The sequence below is a fragment of the Phocoena sinus genome, chromosome 11 (assembly GCF_008692025.1).
Source record: "Phocoena sinus isolate mPhoSin1 chromosome 11, mPhoSin1.pri, whole genome shotgun sequence".
In the NCBI taxonomy this organism is placed as follows: Eukaryota; Metazoa; Chordata; class Mammalia; order Artiodactyla; family Phocoenidae; genus Phocoena; species Phocoena sinus.
In genome coordinates, this window is record NC_045773.1 from 76864051 (window position 1) to 76877458 (window position 13408).

The following is a 13408-nucleotide window of genomic DNA, read 5'->3' on the forward strand; positions in this document are numbered from 1 at the left end:
ATAGAATGACTTCAAAAATCCTAAGTGCACACCATGATAAATGCACCCATATAACTAATACCCAGATCAAAAACAGAAGATCACCAGCATCCCAGCCTTTCCCTTCCATCCCCTAAAAAAAAAAGGTAACCACTAGTTGACTTCAATTTCCATGGATTCACTTTGTGGTTTTGTATTTTATATCAGAAAAATCAATCTATAACTTTTGGAGTCCAGTACCTTTCATCCTGTGTGTGAGATTCAACCATGTTGGTGTGAATAGTAATAGGCCATTCATTCCTCTCTTATGTGTATGACTAGACCCCCATTTATTTATCCATTTTATTGTTAAAAACATTGACTTATTTCCAGTGTAGGGCTGCTATGAAAATTGTGTATGTCATTTTTGGTCAACATATGTGAATTTTGTTAGGTACTTAAATATAAAAAGTAATTTCCACAAACTTAAGAAAATACTGATTGTTCTTACACCTCTGTTTGGCTGGGAAATTCAAGACACTGTTCATAAACCTACACTTTGTACCTGAATCTTTAACCAGTGTCCAAGAGGGAACACCCTGGCGTTTTCTTAGTTTGCCCATATATGGGGCACACGGTAAAGGGAGGAGGGTGAGGTTTGCAAGCTGCCAGGAGTCCAACATCCAAAACCAGAGTCAGACCACCTATTATAAGCACATTCTGTGTGTCAGACACGATTAGAGGCACTTAGGGTATGTCAGACAAAACAGAGAACAATGCCTCGTATCATTGCACTTTCATTCTATTTAGGGAAGACAGAACATGCACAGCAGAGATAATACATGAGTAAAACAAATAGGATGTTAGATTCCAATGAACCATCTGGAAAAAAAGAGTAGATTAGAGGAAGGAGGATCAGGGATGCAGGAGGGTGGGGGCAGAGGTAGAGCTTAAAATCGGATGGTCAGGATAGTTCTCACTGAGAAGGGGAAATTGCAACAAATAAAGCAGATGAAATTGTTAGTCCAGCAGAATCTAAGGAAGAACCACGCAGGTGGAAGGAGCAGCCAGTGCAAGGGCCCTAAGGAAGCAGGATACCTGCTGGAGTGTCTGCGAAACAGCAAGGAAGCGGGTGTGAAGGAGGGATGTGAGCCAGGGGAGGAGGAGCGGAAGGAGATTAAATCACAGGGGAAAAGGGAGACAGATGATGAAAAATCTGATAGAGCATTGTGAGGAATTACCGAGTAAAACGGGGCGCCGTGAGAGAGTTCTGAGCAAAGGAGTAACATAATCTGATTTGTCTTTTAAAAAGATTTCTGGGCTTCCCTGGTGGCGCAGTGGTTGAGAGTCTGCCTGCCGATGCAGGGGACACGGGTTCGAGCCCTGGTCTGGGAAGATCCCACGTGCCACGGAGCAACTAGGCCCGTGAGCCACAACTACTGAGCCTGCGCGTCTGGAGCCTGTGCTCCTCAACAAGAGAGGCCGCGACGGTGAGAGGCCCGCGCACCGCGATGAAGAGTGGTCCCCGCTTGCCACAACTAGAGAAAGCCCTCGCACAGAAACGAAGATGCAACACAGCAAAACTAAATTAATTAATTAATAAACTCCTACCCCCAACATCTTCTTTAAAGAAAAAAAAAAAAAAGATTCCTTTAGCTGCTGCATTGAGACTACCCTGCAGGAGGATAAGGGTGGAAACTGAGAGATCAGTTAGGAGCCTACTAAAATAATCTGGGTGAGACATGATTTTGATTCAGAGTAGGAGTAGTTGCATTCTAATATATATTTTGAAGATAGCGTCAACAGGATTTACTGTCAGATTGAATGTGGAACGTGAGAGGTCTTGGCATCAAGGAGAGCCCAGTGTTTTTGGCTTGGACAGCTACAGGTGGAGCAGGTTTTTATAAAAACACATGAATGAAGCCAAGGTCTGCCTCCCAGTACTCCGTTCATCGCACAATTCGACGGGAGATTAAAAGAGCTAATATGTGTAAGGTGGAAACAGATTTTAAAATATAAACAGGTAATGAGTTGAGGCACAATTGGGGCAAAATGGATTGTGGTTCCCTGTGTGGACAACAGAGTGAGACTTCCCGGTCTCAAATCCAGACTCTGCTTCTTTCTTGCAAAACGATTTTCAGAAAATCAGTTACTTTCTTTATCTCTAAGTTTCCTCTTGTGCAGAACGGAAGAGTATATAATTATTATGGATGAAGATGCTGGAATGTAAAGACTTTAGAATTGGAGTTGAATTTGAGTTCCTGGGAAATTCTGTAGTAACTTATGATACTGTATTCACCTCTCTGACCTCAATTTCTTTATTTGAAAAGAAAGAATTGTACTCACTTCTGCAGCACATATATTAAAAAAAATTGAAAAGCAAGCAAATAGTACCTAACTCGTGTATGTGTAAGGAAAAAATAATGTACTTGGCATAAAGTAGGTGTCCAGTCATTAGAAGTTAACTATAACTTGCAATTTTTCTTCTTTTGTGTATTTATATTTCCCTCTTTAAAAATGATTTAAGTAAGCCAACAGAGTTTTTTCTCCATTTCATTTATATCTGATTTTTATCAGCAAAGATGACATAGCAGAGAATGGTCTTCAGAAAATACTAAGCAGGCTTGTTCTTGAGACGGTACGAAGATGGTAAAAGAAAAAAACACCATCTGTTTAAACCACTCTATACCTTGCTTTCACTTCAAAACAGCAGATTAATGATACTATTGGACCTAGGAAACATTGTGAATTAGATAAAGTTCATGTGTAATGCCCTTCCTGTCACCATACTCTATCATGTCTCTATTTTCTGTCACTTTCCATCCCTCACTGGTTCGCTAACCTCATTATCTCACTCCTACATCTTCAGAACTACATAAATAAATATAAACTTACATCTACAGGATCATTTCATAGTGGATCTGTACCACCCATCAGCTCATTCCGCATACATTGAGAGTCTATGCAAATTAAACGGTGAACACGTAGCAGTAAGCCGGGTACCGTCTGTGAGGGCTACAGTTAGACTGGTCTACTCAATTTGGCAATGACAATATAAACTAAAATAATGGCTGGGTTCCCTAGTTTCAAAAACTTCTTACTAACACTTAAAAGGCAGTCTTTTAATTCAGGACTTTAATGCATTTGTTGAATTTCCAGTTGCAAACGATGATAATATTCACATTTAATGATATTTTTATGCAAGGCATCTGATATTAAGCATTAGTATATATAAAAGGATTCTTAAAATATGTTTGAGCCTATTCAGAAAGGTATCAACGATCACAATAAGGTACTACGTTATACAACCAATCTTTGGAGTCTCATGTTTCTTAAGTTTTCAATAACACCCTTATAAGAAAAGGCTGGATGGTAACCTCTGAACATCTTTGTGATACGGATTCATGCCTTGCACCAGCTCTGCTGATTCTTGTGGAGCCTGCACACATCAGATGGGGAGATGAAATATTGGAATTATGGTATTCTATGCTTTCCTTTCAAATGTGAAAGTGCCTGTAAAAATACTCAGTAATATACCTGCATATTGTCCTTTGACTATTTTTAAAATTTAGCAACAGGAGGATTTAAATCTCCTTAGACTTAAAAGAAAAAAATTATCTTTATTAAAATGTGTGTTTTCCAAATATGGCAGCAAGGGATTTTAGACTATCTCTACATTGGTAATGTGAAACAAACATAAAAACAAGAAAAAGTAACTTCCTGGATGAGCGATATTTATAAGAAACTCCTATTATTCAGAAGGTTTAACTTCTTGTTTGTAGTTCATTCACGTATCCATCATACATTTATTTATTTATCAAAACTTGGTTGCCCGTATACCATATTTTTGGTACAAGAGAGATGAAGGTGAATATGTAAGGACTCCTTTACTCTCACCACCAAATTTCCTGAAATAATTGGGATTCAAAATGGTTGATCTCTGTCCCATTAGGTGTCACTGTTTCACAGCTTTATGTCTAATCCAAACCCCAAAGTTTCTTTGGTATATATTGTGTAAAAACAAAACAAATAATAAAAGACATGATTCCTGCCCTGAAATTGCTTAAAATATCTTTAATTTGTGGATGAAAGCCTCTGAGAAAAGCCCTACTGAAAAGTAAATTAAGGAGTTACTACAACTGTGTGTTATGGGCGCCAAGAAAAATGCCTCACCTTATAGAGTTTCTCCCATTTTGATGTAATCATTCATTCATTCAGCAAATATATTAAGTTCAAACTATGGTCTAAAGGATGTGATATATTTGGGAACACAGAAATATCCAAAAAATTTTTTTTTCTTTCTGTATAGCAGGGAATGTAGATAAACCATCAAATAATCATTCTGTAATGTGATAAACATTTTATAAAAGTATGGCCAACAGTTTGTGATTTTAGGAGGAAAAAATTTAATATAGGAGATTCTGAAAGACAAACAGGAAGGCCAGAACTAGGGTGAAATGATTGAGGCATTTTCCTTGAACACAAAATTTAAGGTGATGCCAAATAATTCAGTAATCAAGACAAATAATGCTTTAACAAAATAATTTTAAAAATCAAGTTGGCAAACTATGGTCCATGGGCTGACCAACTATTTTTGTAAAGTTTTATTGGGCTTTCAACAAGTAAGAATGAAAGGTAAGGTTATTCTAGGAAGAGAAAATAACATGAGAAAACACTAGAAGATTTGAAAATGGCACATGAGAGGTTTAAGAATGATAACTAGTCTTGTGAGGTTAATAAGACTGAATAAAAGTGGATTTTTGTTTGTTTTAATGTGAAATTCTGGATTATAGAGTCATTTCACCCTCTTTAAAAGTTTACATCCTACTGGAAGCAATGAATTAGATTAACTGACCTTGAAGTGTTTGCGATTTATCTGAAAATATGATGGGCTTTAAATAATATTTGCTGAATTGAATAGTTTTCCTACTATTTTAAGGAACCTAGAAGGAATGAGGGGGACATAGGAAAGGAAGGGAGGTATTGGAAAGGGGCAGAGAAAAGGGGTAGTAAGTGCTTAGAAGGCACAGTTTTCTTACTATACAAACTTGCTGGTCTACCATGCATGAAATAAGTACAATGTGTGTAGAAATCGTATACGCACAGAGCACTAAGGGGATATGTAAGAAGACTAAAGATAGGTGGAACATATGGAAGTTTTCTTTTAAGAAATGAAATTCTGTATCTATTTGGGGGGACTTGGTTTTTTAAATTGTTTCCAGCTTTATTGAGGAATGCCTGACACAAATTAGACATATTTATGTTGTACAATCTGGAGTTTTAAGAAGTACATGGTGATTTAATACATGTATACCTTGTGAAATGATTACCACAGTCAAGCTAACTAACACATCCATCACCTCACTAGTTACCATTTGTTTTCCCTGTGGTAAGAACACTTAAGATTTATTCCCTTAGCAAATTTCAAGTACCCATACAGTATTAGTAACTATAATCACCGTGCTGTACTGTAGAGCCCCAGAACTTACAAGAATCATCTTATAACTGACACTTTGTAGGCTCTGACCAATATCCCCTCTTCCCCCAGCCCCTAGCAACCACCGCCCTATTCTCTAGTTCTATGAAGTCATGCACAAAAAAACAAATAGTGTATGATCTCACTTATATGTAGAATCCAAAAAAGTCTGTATCTATTTTGAAGGGAAAAAATACCTATGATGGTATAGGTTGATTGGAAGCATGTGCTATGGGAGTGGTGGAGAATGCTGGGAAGAATAAGTGATTTGAAGCATATGTACAACATGAAGAAAAACAGACACAGTAATGCTCAAAGGAATAAAGGTTACCTAGAGTAGTGTACCTGGTTCTGTACCATATGAAGACGAAGAACACAACGAGAGTTTTTAAATTTTATATAAATGATATCAAATGCATGTATATTTGAACTGCTTATGCCTCTAGATATAATGGCATCTGTATTCGATTTTTAGATCATTACTGGTTCTTCCATAAAGCTCACCAGTAAACTTCAAGGTCAACAATGAATTATCGTACAATGTGGAAAATTTCTGGACTCAGGGAAGAATCCTTAAGAAAGTAAGGGTACCACAACCTAAAATCTGGCCATGTCGCCACTTAATGACTTCATACTAAAGAACTCTTAAGAGGGTGTTAAATTTCCCATCTCACAACCTGGACCAGACACAATGTTGAAATTAGAGTAGGTCATGCATCTCAAGTCACCTATCGTGTGGCCTTCATGAAGTTTGCCTATGTCTAATATGTTTTTCTTTAAAATCAGAATAACACAACAAACTTCAAAGCAATGTCAAAGACACTAAGGAATACTACAGTTATCACCAAGCTCCATCATATGTTTCTGCACTCCCAGGAGTTTACAGTAAGAAAAATAAGTTGTTATCAAGTATAGCATCAAAAACATAAACTACAGTCATAGCAGTATAGTTTTTCCTTTTTCCAGGTTCCTCGTTATTTTTAGTCATAGCCTTAACTGAGAAGCCACTAAATATGAACCACCAAAACGAGAGAGGCAAAACAGCAAAGTAAAAGATGGCTAGAGCAGTAAGCAGATTTAAATTCTTTTTAAACTAGCATCCATCTCTCCAGTGTCTGTGATGGATGGTTTAAGAAAAGGCCTCACAAAATCCAACAATATAAAAATGTGACATTCAGTACACAAGCACATTGCCTTGGCAGGGCCTTCCTCAGTGAGAGCAGAGAATATTGCTCAGAAATTTGGCCACGGGTCACTTGGACATGGTGGTCACTGTGATGGTGTCTTGCTGCATTAGTTGTTCGTTTGTTTTCCCTTTCATCTATACGAAAGCTATCTGCTCTGGCTCTTGGTTTTTAGAGTCGAAGTATCCATATACCCACTTGTTTTCGCCGTGTTTATTACAATATTCCTTTAGCAGTTTATATTTTCCATATTCAGTTACATTTCTTACCTTATGCCATGACAGCCTTATGATATAAGGGAGCTATCCACTACACTGACTGTGAACAAACACGTCCAAATTGAGAGAAAAATAAATAAATGTTGTATATCATTAGCAGGAAGTGAAAAACTTTCAGGTTCTAAACACAGTTCTGGCCAAATCATACTCAGCCAACAGTTATTTACTTCTCTCTCAACTGCTGCTCACCCCTTCTCTCACTGTCTCTGGGCTTCATCTATCTCCCCCTTTCTCCTTCTTTAATGATGTTCCTCTCTTAAGACTTACAAATAGAACCACTATTTACTTCTTTCTTTTAGTTTATTCCTTCTTCAGCCAACTTCTCAAAAATGCCTGTGCTAGTCTTTCTTACCCGACCTTTTTGCTTCTTCTTTCAAACTCTTCCCTCTGTTTTGGCCAAATCAAACCGATTGAGTCTATTCTTAGGCAAAGCTTCTTACTTTAGGAATCTCTTCCCGACCTACTGTGTACCCTTATGAATTCTGTATCCAGGTATTAATAGAATTCCTGTCACTTTCTTGGGTTTATCAGGCAGTCTAGTGTCAACCTGAGTATCTGTCAGAGAATGTGAAAAGCTGTGCGCCTGCTGAGACCTGCATTTAAAATGTTATGTAATGCAGATGACATTATGGGTGCAGGTACACCTTAGCACCCGAGTCAGGCTCTAATGTGGACAGAATGCCCACTTCAGGAGAAGTACCAGGGGCTAGAAGAGAAAGGAAACGAATGAAGAACGATTCATTCGTTCATTCATTTACTCATTCATTTTTTTTTTTTTTTTTTTTTTAAGTTTATTCCTAAGAATTTTATTTTTTGTGTGCTATATTGAGTAGGGTCTTCTCTTTCACTATATCTTTTTTTTTTTTTTTTTTTTTTTTTGCGGTACGCGGGCCTCTCGCTGTTGTGGCCTCTCCCATTGCGGGGCACAGGCTCCGGACGCGCAGGCTCAGCGGCCATGGCTCACGGGCCCAGCCGCTCCGCGGCATGTGGGATCCTCCCAGACCGGGGCACGAACCCGCGTCCCCTGCATCGGCAGGCGGACCCTCAACCACTGCGCCACCAGGGAAGCCCTACTCATTCATTTTTAACTTACTTATTTTGGTTATTGTTGCTCTAGGTCTCCTAATCTTTTTCTTTTATCTACAAGTCTTAGAGTTAATGCTTTGTAAAGTAGTTCTCCCAAGCTGGAGGAAAATCATTCAGTAAGGCTCTCTGTCCAAAGGATGAACAAAATTAAATTTATGCCACCCTTCTATGCATGGGAGGTTGACGTGAATGATATGAAAGAAACAATCTGCTGAAATCTGGGCTCAGAGAATCTGACACCAATTAAGGTAATAACTTATTTACCTGGGTGTCATTTTCATGTAACCTCAGGTATTCTGCATCAAAACAAGGGCCTGGAAGAAAGCAAATACAAGCAAACAAATAAACAACTGCAGTCACACAAAAGGGATGCCACAAAAGCTATCCAGGTAAACTGAAACTTAAGGGGTTTTTTGAAGCTTCTTAAGAGATATTTTTATTTTATAGAATATATAGTTACCACAAAGCTGGATTATGATACACATTAAAAATATAATTTAGAAGTGTGGGAAAGATCTGGCTTCTGGAGAAAGTCCTCTGTCCTCACATCAGCTCTGACAAAGACAAAGAAAAGACAACTTACAGAACACAGTTCCAAGAATTAAAAATAGAGTTCTTGCCTCTTTTCAGTTGAGATAAATGACTAAAATATCATCATAAGCTTTCAGAATATCATTGTATTCAAGTTTATCTATTAGCTTTTGTTGCATTAAAAAAGCGCCCCAGGGCTTCCCTGGTGGCGCAGTGGTTGAGAGTCCGCCTGCCCATGCAGGGGACACGGGTTCGTGCCCCGGTCCGGGAAGATCCCACATGCCGCAGAGCGGCTGGGCCCGTGAGCCATGGCCGCTGAGCCTGCGCCTCCGGAGCCTGTGCTCCGCAACGGGAGAGGCCACAACAGTGAGAGGCCCGCGTACCGCAAAATAAATTAATAAATAAAAAAATACCCCAAAATACAGTCGTTTAAAACAACCAGCTAATCCCTTACTGAGCTTGCAGTTCTACTGGGCGGTTCTTCTGGTCTGGCCAAACTTTCCTGAAATTGACTGGGTTAGTTTGTGCTACTGTAGGTACCTGGTGAGTCTCAGGCTTCACTCACAGGCGTGGTAGATGGCTGGCCATCTCCTGGGGCAGCAAGGGTGATCAGGCCACATGTCTTTCATTGTGTGGTCGGTTAACATGGACTTATTCACATGGTGGCATTTTTTCTGAGAGCAGCAAGGAAAGGAAGCTGCAAAGCCTCTTATGGTCTGAGTTTAGAACCAGCACAATCTCACTATTGCCAGTTTCTGTTTTTTTAAAACAAATCTTAAGGCTCCCCTAGATTCAAGGGGTGAGGAAGCAGATTCTGCCTCTTTTTGGAAGAGCTATAAAGTACTGTGAAAGCCATTTCTTTGCAATCTACCACCCAGAGAAGAGTAAAATCACAGATGCTTGAAATGGTATCCTAGAATCAAAAGGAAAAGGGGAAAAAATGTCTTGTTTATTAAGCTATGTACAAAATTTTAAAAGATTTATAATAGCAGATAATTTTGAAGCTTAAAGGACAGCTTAGTTATTACTATGGCTCTTATGAAGCTAATGTGTATAACAATTCTTTTTTTTTTTTTTTTTTGCGGTATGCGGGCCTCTCACCGCTGTGGCCTCTCCCGTCGCGGAGCACAGGGTCTGGACGCGCAGGCTCAGCGGCCATGGCTCACGGGCCCAGCCGCTCCACAGCATGTGGGATCCTCCCAGACCGGGGCATGAAACCGCGTCCCCTGCATCAGGAGGCGGACTCCCAACCACTGCGCCACCAGGGAAGCCCTATAACAATTCTTAATAAGTGATACAGTATTCACTGACAATAAGCTGGTATTATTATCATCTAAAAAACTCCAGTAAAGTGGCACAATTCCGTCCATGGCAATACTAAATAAGTGAGGAATATTTTGTGTGTGTCTAGCATATGCGATATTCTGTGCTTGATGTCAAGTCTAAAATGGTTAATATACCATTCCAAGCCTCCATCCTCATGAAGCATAGAGTCTAGTGGGTGAGACAGATGATAAATTCAAGAAAGAAACACATATCTACATCAGTGAAGAATGGTATGATGAAGGGCTTCCCTGGTGGCGCAGTGGTTGAGAGTCCGCCTGCCGATGCAGGGGATACCGGTTCGTGCCCCGGTCCGGGAGGATCCCGCATGCCGCGGAGTGGCTGGGCCCGTGAGCCATGGCCGCTGGGCCTGCGCGTCCGGAGCCTGTGCTCCGCAATGGGAGAGGCCACAGCAGTGAGAGGCCCGCATACCGCAAAAAAAAAAAAAAAAAAGAATGGTATGATGAAAACAATGTGGTTTTGGTGTCGAAAACGAAAGGAAGGGGATGATACCTGCTTTATATGTAGTATTCCAGATGCCATCTCTGGGGAAGTCACATGGTAGCCAAGGCTTAGATAGGATTAAGAATATTATAATTAATTCCACTTGAAAATACTATGTTCATTTGAATATTAGAATTATAGATGTTTATAGAAATGATCTAATCAACACTTTTATAGATGGAAAGCATTTGGTACCTAGACAGGAGAAATAATTTGCTCAATTAAATTTCTATTTATGTGCTCAAATAATTTCCTCAGGAGTTGGGAATGACTTGGGACCTGGCCTAGTTCAGTATGTGCCTTTGCACCACTGTGCCCTGTTTCCCATTGTTCTCAAACACAGTTCTGCAAAAGCCTTTGTCACCCACTTGTGAGGTCAATAAATCCAGCCACAACAGTGAAGAACATTGATTTCAGGGACTTTGTAGTGCTTCCCTTGGGGCAAGAGCAGGCTGATACAGGAGCTGCAGGAAAGCATAGCAGTTGAACGACTTCAGTCTAGGAGACATTTTGACCTGGTTAAATCCAGCTCTGCAGCTTAGTCCTACATGTTCTCAAGCCTCTTTGTGCTTTGGTTTAACAATCTGTGAAACGGGGATAAACACATCCATACTTAACTCACAGGACTGACGTGAGGACTAAATGAGATAAAAACCGCAAAGCATTTAGAACAGCGCATAATACTTAGCACACCTGTAAATGTCATTGATTACTAGTCTAAAGTTTACTCATGAAACCTAAGGTTGGACCCCAGCCACGTTTTCTGGGAGAAAAGAAATGAATGAAATAATGGAGGGATTAGAATTGAGAAAGTTCTGACATCTCTAATAACAGCATGGAAGCAAACTGCCAAACATTTTCTCCTTGATTTTCAGGGAGAGTGTGTATAAATTAAAATAAATAATAATAACAATACCACTAAATATATTTTTGTTTCATAAGTTTCTAGTAGAAATTTCAGGAGTTGGAGGCATGACTAATGCTAGTGAAGATGTTTCCCTTATTTTCCTTTCTCCAGTGTCCACCCTGCTTACTCCTCTGAATACTGCAGGACATTCAGTGTAGGGAGAATAATTACATAGAAAACTACCAAGGAACCATTGTTTCCAAGCTCTGTAAGAACTGAGTGATTGATGCCTGTCATTAGTTCACATTCTGATCCCTCTGAGGACGTCTTGGCAGCCATATGGAATGTGGGTGGAGTTCAATGTATCCTTTCCCCCCACACACACTCAAAGCTGCAAAGGCCCTTTGTGTATGTGAATGTTTGGGAGTTGTCATAAGTACACACTCAGATGCTACAGTATTTTAGATTTATGTTAATATGTCACAGGGTTAACGTAAGAATTCAGCAAGTGTCATTCATTCCTGACTTTGGTAACAACTTCTATCACCCCAACCACACGTCTTGTCACTTTCTATCCTGTTCTGGAAGTGACTTATGTTGCCACCTGATCTTAACATTCCAACTTATCATCAGATTCCTCTTCAAGAGTCCCCAACATTCTTTCATTTCTGAGTTGTGCAGTCCACGTCTGGTTAATCATAACATATATCTTGAAGAGCCTCCAGTCAATTTTGATTACCATCTGCTGCACATTTGAAAGTCATTCCTGTAACGGAGTGGCCAGACTCCAGTGACATGTGTTATACCCAAACCTTCATGTCAAAGTGGAGAAGCTAGTTTGGATAAACTTAATTGAGAGGCATTCTTTTAAAGGGACATTACCCTTGGCTACATACATACATCATTTTAATTAGTTTCTCTCTTTGTTCATTTAATTAGTTTTTATTCCTTCTCAAAACTCTTAAGTCAATCATGTTTTTGTTTTGTTTTTTTTTCTAAATAAAATTTCTAGAGAGAAAGAAGATCTACAGAGACAGAATACATGGTGCTCTGTTACCCCTGGGGAGCTGCTGAAACATTATGGCAATATAGCTTGAAAGGGAGGGAATCTGGACGTTTGAAGAAAATATTGAGACTTCCTGGATTTACCTATATCTTCCTAAAAACAAAAAGAAGCCCACAGTCATTTAATTGGTAGGTAGTTCACATTGCACTGGGTCAGGTGGAAGAGATCCATTTTCCATCCCAATTATTCTCATCTTAAACACTTCTCATAGCTTGAAGGGTTAATATATCTATGGTAAAATAATGAATTGTTATCACAGTTATTTATGCAGTTTGTCCCAGTCTTTATCATCTTGGTCATTACCATCCTCATCAGCATCAGCCTGGGGTAAACATAAAGCAGGCAGACCTTAGCTCTTGTGATCACTGTCTTAGCCTGTTTGGTCTACTCTTACAAAATACCACAGACCGGCTAGCTTACAAACAACAGAAGTCTGTTTCTCACAGATGTAGAGGCTGAAAATCCAAGATCAAGGTGCTGCTTGGTCAGGGGAGGGCCCTCTTCTGGGTCGCAGTCTTCTCTTGTACTTCACTTGGCAGAAGGGACGAGGGAGCTCTGTGAGGTCTCTTCCATCAGACCACTAATCCCATTCATGAGGGCTCCATCCTCATGACCTACGACCTCCCCAAAATCCCACTTCTTAATAACATCACATGGGACAGTAGGATATCAACGTATGACTTCTGGGGGACATAAACATTCAGCCATAGCAATCATCCTCTAAGTTTTATTTAGATACTGATATTTATGGAGCATTGTTATAAGTGTAGGGGATCATATAGACGTGTATACAATAATCTCTGTCCTTAATGAATTCCTAATTCTAGTTTAAAGGAAGGAATCAGATCAAACAAATCAATACCAACAACAACCAAAGCTGCCTAATGAATATTCAAACAGAAAACATCTTTATGGAACAGGGAACCTTCTCTAGCAACTCACTGTAATGGACTTCGAAGATTTTTCTTTTTGGGTCTTTCATTCTCTTCATAATTCATATATACTGATTTAATATCTATTATATGCCAGACTGTGCAGAGTTCCAGCCCTTCCCATCTCTGACCGACACTTTCTTGGGTATGGAGTCACTCAGAGCCTTGGGCAGGCTGAATTCATCTAATGAAGTGAAAATTAACATAATTCGCACTCTGTAAT